Source organism: Papio anubis, chromosome 10 (assembly GCF_008728515.1).
Source record: "Papio anubis isolate 15944 chromosome 10, Panubis1.0, whole genome shotgun sequence".
Classification (NCBI taxonomy): Eukaryota; Metazoa; Chordata; class Mammalia; order Primates; family Cercopithecidae; genus Papio; species Papio anubis.
Window position 1 is genome coordinate 116258929 of NC_044985.1, and position 8682 is coordinate 116267610.

General features: G+C 52.5%; 2 pseudogenes; both read left to right on the plus strand.

Moving 5' to 3' along the window:
• The first annotated feature begins 408 nt into the window (after nucleotides 1-408).
• Nucleotides 409-1793, plus strand: LOC116269203 (annotated as a pseudogene).
• Nucleotides 1700-2419, plus strand: LOC116269229 (annotated as a pseudogene).
• The last annotated feature ends 6263 nt before the right edge of the window (nucleotides 2420-8682 follow it).

An 8682-nucleotide genomic window follows, 5' to 3' on the forward strand; every position in this document is an offset into this window, starting at 1 on the left:
CAGGAAAGTCAGTGGGAGTGGTGACCACCACACGGGTGCAGCATGCCTCGCCAGCCGGCACCTACGCACACACGGTGAACCGCAACTGGTACTCAGATGCTGACATGCCTGCCTCGGCCCGCCAGGATGGCTGCCAGGACATTGCCACACAGCTCATCTCCAACGTGGACATTGACGTGCGACCCCAAGGCCAAGGGCTGGGGCTAGGCAGAGGGGAAGGTGGGGGCACAGGCTCAGATCCAGGCAACCAAAAGCCTGATCCGGGTCAGCAGGGTCTGGAGGTGGGGTTGGGGACGTGGAATGTGCAGCCCAGCCTGGGCCATTCCCACTGCCCTGGGGAGGGGAGCCAGGGGCTGTGCATGAGGAGGGGACATGGGGCCAACTAGGCCCCCAACCCACCTGCCCCATCCTCTGTCCCCAGGTGATCCTGGGTGGAGGCCGCAAGTACATGTTTCCCAGGGGGACCCCAGACCCTGAGTACCCAAGTGATGCCAGCCAGAATGGAATCAGACTGGATGGGAAGTACCTGGTGCAGGAATGGCTGACAAAGCACCAGGTGATGGGGGCTGGCAGGTGTGGGAGGCATGGCAGGAGGAGGGCAAGTGTGTGGGTCTCAGGGCTGTGGGCTGAGGCCTGGCTCTATCCCTGCAGGGTGCCCGGTACGTGTGGAACCGCACTGAGCTCATGCAGGCATCCCTGGACCAGTCTGTGACCCATCTCATGGGTAATGACCCCCTTCCTGCCCTGGCATTCCTCAGATGGTCTCAGAAGGTGCCATCCAAGCCTGTGTGCACATCAGCCAGCACTCTCCTGCTCGCAGCCTGCCAACCACTACCAAGCCCCTTGTCCCACAGGCCTCTTTGAACCTGGAGACATGAAATATGAGATCAACCGAGACCCCACACTGGACCCCTCCCTGCTGGAGATGACAGAGGCTGCCCTGCGCCTGCTGAGCAGGAACCCCCGCGGCTTCTACCTCTTCGTGGAAGGTGTGTGGTGGCCCCTGGGGAGTGGAGGAAGGCGGGGCAGGGCAGGGCAAGTTCAAGCATCACCCTCCTCTGGCCTTCCTGCAGGTGGTCGCATCGACCATGGTCATCATGAGGGCTTGGCTTACCATGCGCTCACCGAGGCGGTCATGTTCGATGACGCCATCGAGAGGGCAGGCCAGCTCACCAGCGAGGAGGACACGCTGACCCTCATCACTGCTGACCACTCCCACGTATTCTCCTTTGGTGGCTACACCTTTCGAGGGAGCTCCATCTTCGGTAGGCCTGGGGAGAGTGGCAGGTGCTGCTGCATCAGTTATGTAGGTGAAGTCTGAGCCTCAGTTTTCTCCTCTGCCAAATGTGTGTAATGCTGGCACCAGCCCTATTGTGAGGACAGAGCCCCTGAACAGGCAAAGTGGTGGTGCCTAGCACATAGGAGGCACTCCCACAGCTGTGGTCAGCTCAACTACAGGGACCCCCGTCTCCCTACAGGGTTGGCCCCCAGCAAGGCTCAGGATAGCAAAGCCTACACGTCCATCCTGTACGGCAATGGCCCGGGCTACGTGCTCAACTCCGGCGTGCGACCAGACGTGAATGAGAGTGAGAGCGGTGAGTGAGGCTGAATGGCCCGCTCAGGGGGACCAGAGTGCCAGGGATGGGGGCATTCGCGGGAGGGGGACGCTGCCCGCCTGCCCTGAACTGCACTCACCCTTCTACCAGGGAGCCCCGATTACCGGCAGCAGGCGGCGGTGCCCCTGTCGTCCGAGACCCACGGAGGCGAAGACGTGGCAGTGTTCGCGCGCGGTCCTCAGGCGCACCTGGTGCACGGTGTGCAGGAGCAGAGCTTCGTAGCGCACGTCATGGCCTTTGCCGCCTGCCTGGAGCCCTACACGGCCTGCGACCTGGCGCCCCCCGCCGGCACCACCGACACCGCGCCTCCCGCTCCCGCCGGCACCACCGACGCTGCGCACCCGGTTCCCGCGTCGCTGCCTCTGCTGGCCGGGACCCTGCTGCTGCTGGGGGCGGCCGCTGCTCCCTGAGCGCCCCACCCTGGAGTTATCCTGCTCCCCACCTCCAGGCGTCCTGCCCTGCTCCCCGTCCTGAGCTGCCACTTCCGGCGTGAACACATACAGGTGACCTGCCGCTGGACCTTCACCCCCTAGAGATAAACCAGCATTAGCTGGAGCAGCGCTGCCCTTCTTCCCTCTGCATCCCCTTCAGGGAGCAGGAACCCAGGGCGCCCTGGGAGCTGAGCCTGGGACTCCCAGGACCTCCCCCCAGGCTGCTCTCTGATTCTTCCTCCCAACCCTAGAGACTGCGGATTTGTGCCATGCGGCTGCCTGCACCCCAGACAATAAAGGGACCTAGGCCGGGCGCGGTGGCTCACGCCTGTAATCCCAGCACTTTGGGAGGCCGAGACGGGCGGATCACAAGGTCAGGAGATCAAGACCATCCTGGCTGACACGGTGAAACCCCGTCTCTACTAAAAGTACAAAAAACCAGCCGGGCGAGGTGGCGGGCGCCTGTAGTCCCAGCTAATCGGGAGGCTGAGGCAGGAGAATGGCGTAAACCCAGGAAGCGGAGCTTGTAGTGAGCCGAGTGGGCGCCACTGCACTCCAGCCTGGGCGACAGAGCAAAGACTCCGTCTCAAAAAAAAATAAATAAATAAAAAAATAAATAAATAAATAAATAAATAAAGGGACCCAAACCACTCAGCCCCCACCCTGCCTCTAGCCTGAGGAAGACCAAGCAGGCCTGGACCCAGAGACGTCCTCCAACCCTGGATAGGACACACCGAGACTGTGTGCCCCATCGTTCTTAGCTTCAATCCTCATAGCACCTGGTAGACCCAAGGACTTGGGTGGATCAGGACACCTGAAGAAGAGCAGCTTCCCGCCACTCTGCAACCCACCCAAGGAGGCTGCTGGGGCGGGGATCCCCATGGGGCTTTGACACAATCCTCTGCTGCCTCCCCACTAGGATCATTCCACACCCCTGCACCTGACCAAGGGACCAATGAGGCAGAGGCTTGCCCCAAGTCACAGCCACTGAGATGCTTCCAGACCCCCAGTGCCCATTCCAGGTCAGGAGATCCAAGGAGCGCCTGAGGAGCTCTGGGTACAGGGCAGCAGCCCAGAGCCCATGGACCCTCCCGGGACATCTGGATGCTGGGCATAGATTTCTCAACAAGGAAGACTCCCCTGCCTCCTGAAGGTCTCCATTCTCCTAGGAGACAAAGCAATAATAAAAGGAAGTGTTAGACAATGTAATGCCGGTACTACTTCCTAGGAGAAAAATCATGAGTGAGTGTGGGCACGGTATCTGGAGGGGTGGATAACGCAGACCAGGAGGGGCTGCTGAGGAGCAGACGATTGAGCAAGACACTTGAATAGAGTGGGGCTTAAGCAAGGCAGCACAGCAGTGCAAAGGCCCTGGGACAGTGCCAGAAGGTGCTCTGGGAGGCCAAGGACTGGATCAGAGGGGTGGGGGTGGGTGGGTAGAGTGGGGAAAGCCTGAGGGGTCAGGAGAGTGGGGGTAGGGCATGGGAGACCATGAAGTCTGGGTACAGGGGTGTGGTTGGAGGTCTTTGAGGAGGGCTGTGACTCACCCTGGCTGGAAAATGAGCACTCTGGCTGCTGCCAGGAGAAGCGTCTGGTCTTTTGGGCGGAGTATGGGGGTAGTGACAGGCCCAGGTGAGAGGTGAGGAAGGAGCTGACTCCAGGTGTTTGTGACCTCCCTCCAAAAGCATTCTGGAGCACCCATCCCAATAGAGCCATGCTTAGTGAGTACCACACCTGCTCCAATAGAACATTGAAAAGAATTAAATAAAGGTGAAATCAACCACATTTTCCAGCAAATTTTGCAGTATTACAAATTTATTTGTACATTTACAAAGGTGCGAAAAAGCTTCTTGCTTTTGCAAGAAATAGTAACGTGATTCAATATGCTTTCTTATTTACTAAAACCTTGAAATAAAATTGTAAAACATCAGTTTTACAACTGTTTTAAAACATCAGTTTTAAACATCAGTTTTACAACAGTTTTAAAACATCAGTTTTAAAACATCAGTTTTACAAGGCCTGGCTCTCAGGGTTGTTCTTTTTTAATTCTGGGTTTTAGTAGCTGTCACAAAAATATTGGAGGACCATGATCCCACTTGTGAATAGCCATAGGACTCCAGCCTGGGAAGCACAGTGAGAATCTATGTCTAAAAAACGAAATAAAAGGATGAATTTTATGGTATGTAAATTATATCTACATTTTAAAAAACAGATTCAAATATATAATCTGCTTTCAAGTTTTTTAAAAATATGTAGGGATGAGGGTTGTATCAGTCAAATACATTTTTGACCACAAAATTCACATGTCAATGAAAACATTCTCAAACTTCAGTTCTAAAACATGTTTTCTTTGGCATGAGTTTTCATTCCAAGATGATTACTTTCTCATTTTTTCATTGAGAGGACATCTTTACCTGGAAGGAGCAGATGCAAGAAAAGTAAAATTATTTTTCAAGCTTTTTCCTGATTGTCTAAAACAGATAGCTCTTGTCATCTCAAAAGTGTCAGCACTTTGGTCTTTAGGAAGGAGGGAGCCCAGGTGCGGTGACTCATGCCTGTAATCGTAACACTTGGGAGGCCAAGGTGGGCAGATCATTTGAAGTCAGGAATTCGAGACCAGCCTGATCAACATGGTGAAATCCCATCTCTACTAAAAATACAAAAATTAGCCAGACATGGTGCCACACACCTATAATCCCAGCACTTTGGGAGGCTGAGGCAGGCGGATCACTTGAGGTCAGGAGTTTGAGACCAGCCTGGTCAACATGGTGAAACACTGTCTCTACTGAAAATACAAAAATTAGCCAGGTGGGTGGCGGGGGCCTATAATCCCAGCTACTCCAGAGGCTGAGACAGGAGAATCTCTTGAACCTGGAGGCGGGGGTTGCAGTTAGCCACGATCACACCACTGCCTCCAGCTTGGGAGACAGAGCGAGACTCCCTCTCAAAAAAAAGGAGGGAGGTAGGAGTTGGGGTGAGGATTGAAAAATTACCTATCGGGTACAAATTCATTATGGGTATTGGGTTCACTAGAAGCCTAATCTCCACCAGTATGCAGTCTACCCATGTAATAAACAAGCACATGTACCCCTGAATCTAAATTTTAAAAAAAGAATATTCACAGGGAAAAAAAATCACAGGGAAGAAATAAATTAAAAATTACTGATAAATTTTTAAAAATAAGGAGGGAGGGCTGGGCACGGTGGCTCACGCTTATAATCCCAGCACCGTGAGAGGCTGAGGCAGGTGGATCACAAGGTCAGGAGATCGAGACCATCCTGGCTAACACAGTGAAACCCCATCTCTACTAAGAATACACAAAATTAGCTGGGCTTGGTGGCAGGTGCCTGTAGTCCCAGCTACTCAGGAGGCTGAGGCAGGAGAATCGCTTGAACCTGGGAGGTGGAGGTTGCAGTGAGCTGAGATGGTGCCACCGCACTCCAGCCTGGGCGACAGAGTGAGACTCCATCTCCAAAATACATACATACATACATACATACATACATACAGAGAGAGGGAAAGTTAACAGAGAGGGAGGGGAACTTGGGGCAACCCTCTTCAGTATTTTGCCATGAAGATAAGTCATTCTGTGTGGCTGGAAAGTTTTCATGGTCACACCCAATCTCCTTACCAAGTATGGGAAAGATTCTACTCTAATGCCACAGTCTTGGCTGTATAACATGAGCCTACGGTCGGTCTCCTGCAATATTCTGTGCCCTCCAGGCTTCTACCTCTTTCCTGCGCTGATTAGACCGTGGATGAGCCAATGAGTGAGGGGTAAGGGTGAAGCTACCTCTGCACCCTGATTCATATCCAGAATCCTTTTTTAAAAATCCCTTTCTGAGTAGCTATTCTATCTGTGGTTGCATTTTTACCATTTTCCCATATGACATTGTTTTTATTAAAGAAGGCATTTACTGTTGGCAATATATCTTGTCTGCTCTATCTTCCCTTTAGTGGCTCAAAAAAAAAAAAAAAAAAAAAAAAGGAAAGAAAGAAAGAAAAGAAAGAAGCGATTTGTGTATTTCAGTATTGGAACAGAACCTGGCAAATACCTTCAGCTGAGCCATGTTGGAAACATCTGTGCTTTCAGCCCACTGCGAAGCAAACCTCCCACACTGGGTAATTTGCTCTAACACGAGTTTCTTCCAATCTTCGGCAGTGTTTTCTCTACATCTTTCGACGGTGTTTGCTGACAAAGAAATGCCTTTTGGTTTGTCGACAGATCATTTACTGCTCATTGTTTCTGCCATTTTTCCTGCATCAGAAAGAATAAGTGTCTGCCCGTTGGTAGGTGTTTTTTGTTTCATGCTATCTTGCAAGAAACTTTAAAAGAGCTTTCCAAATATTTATCATTGCTTAGGGAAATAACTAAGAAGGACTGGGTTGAACAGCACAAAACTTTAAATATTGCTGGGAAAAAAGACTGCACAGGTTTCTCTTCAGTTCTGAAAGCTTAGTTTTAGACACCTTGCCAACCATGAGGATTGCACACTGCTGATGACTTAACAGCTCCAGGCACAAGGCACCTTGGGCAAACTTCAGCAGTAACCACAGAGTAGGGGAAATTCAAAGAGTTTTATTTGCTGAATTTTTATTTTAGGGGCTAACTTCTGGTCAGGTCTGTACCCTGAGCTTAGCCAGGAGTAATAAGGAATTCCCAGCTCTCCCTTCTGCTGTGGTTCACCTCCTCTGGTTTTCTGGGGTTCATTGCAGATTCCTTACACGAATCTTGTGTGAGCCACTCAGCCATTTTGGAAGATGAGTTTGGTTAAAACTAGATCATATAGGCCGAGCACTGTGGCTCACGCCAGTAATCCCAGCACTTTGGGAGGCTGAGGTGATCTGCCATCACCTGAGGTTGGGAGTTCGAGACCAGCCAGACCAACATGGAGAAACTTTGTGTCTACTAAAAATGCAAAATTAGCTGGGCATGGTGGTGCATGCCTGTAATCCTAGCTACTCAGGAGGCTGAGGCAGGAGAATCACTCTAACCCAGGAGGCAGAGGTTGCGGTGAGCCAAGATGGTGCCATTATACTCCAGCCTGGCCAACAAGAGTGAAACTCTGTCTCAAAAAAAAAAAAAAAAGAAAGAAAGAAAAAGATCATATAATCCATCAATCCACTTAGACGCACTAAACTCTAATCCTCCGCAATCCGCTGAAGGCTTGCAATCCAGAGTGGGTATTGCATCAACCCCTGGCCTGGGGCACCCAATTCCCTTCTTCTGGGACACCCAAGAACTGTGTGGAGTGGTACCTGCATGAAGAGTGAAGGCACCAGCATGGAGCTCAATATTAAACATGAGCTCTTGGGGCACCCACTGCCCAGGGCTATGGCAAGGCATGTGGTGAGCTGAGCAAACAGTAGGCGCTCAGGAGTGCCTAACGTCCCTTTAACCAAACCCCAAGGTCCAGGTGAGTTCTGAAGTGCTTAAGTACTGGGCAGGATGCCCAGGCTGAGCAACTCCCTGTGAGCAGGGGCGTCTCACTCCCTGCAGAGCACAGACCCCAGAGGGCACCACAGGTTCAGTCCCCACCAGACTCGGAGCCCCCTGTCCATCGAGTTCCCTTGAGCCATTGCCCCTGCACATATCCAGTGATTGGCACAGGAAGCCTTGTGATCCAGGGAAAGCAGCACACTCCCTGCAGCCTCTCAGGAGGACTCAAGGGGGATCCCAGCTGTGCCCTTCTGTCCTGGGTGCTGACGTTGCATCTGATCTTGTCCTGGCCCCACTGGTTCTAGGAACAGGCCTCCCCACCGGGTTAGCAACTGCATAACTGGCCTCTGCCCCTAGAGAAAGGCTCCCTGAATCTCAGCCTCCCAGAGGGGCTCCAGAGGCCTTCCGGAAGCTGTGTGAGATTTGCAGTTGCACCCCTTCATCTAAGGCGGCCCCAGGGTCTACTGACCACAGCTGACCACAGCTTCCACATTTACTGCCAGTGCGTACACCAGACCCCAACACCAACAAGGAACTGGAAGCTCCCCTTGATAGAGCCTTGCCACTAGGGATGCCAGTCTTTGCCAATGCACTTGGCATGGTGCCTGGGAACCAGCCACATGGCTCTTGAGCTGCCCTTCAAGGAGGAAACAGAAGCCCCCTGTCAAAAGATGAGGCCGCCATCCACCCTTGGCAGGGAGGTGGCCAGGCCCTGGTGCCCTGTTCTGGTACTCTTTGTTCACCAGATTTGCAAATTTGTTGTTATCAGCCAGCACGGTTTCCCCACCTCCACCCACCCTGTCTGGGCTCCTTAGAGTAAAGGAAAATTCTCCCCAAGGAGCTACCTTCAGACCTCTCCACACAGATTCCTGACAGCAGTCCCTGCAATGGTTTGGTTCCATAGGATCGTAGGAGCTTTTTAAAATTATTATTTATGCAAAATATAGACAAGGAAAGATACGATTTGACTGCACCATGTGACAGCTTCTTGGGGATTTGAGCTGCCTGCCGATCCAATGAACCAGCCATGAGCTGCTGCCAGAGGCTACGGGATCCTGGGTGGCAGCTGAGGTTGGGGAAGCCAGGAACCCATCTCACTCCCTTGCAACCTGATGAGCTCGTGCTGGACACACACCCAGCTTGGGACTGAACCGTGTAGCCCCCTGGGCACCTTGAACCTTGCACCAGGGTGCTG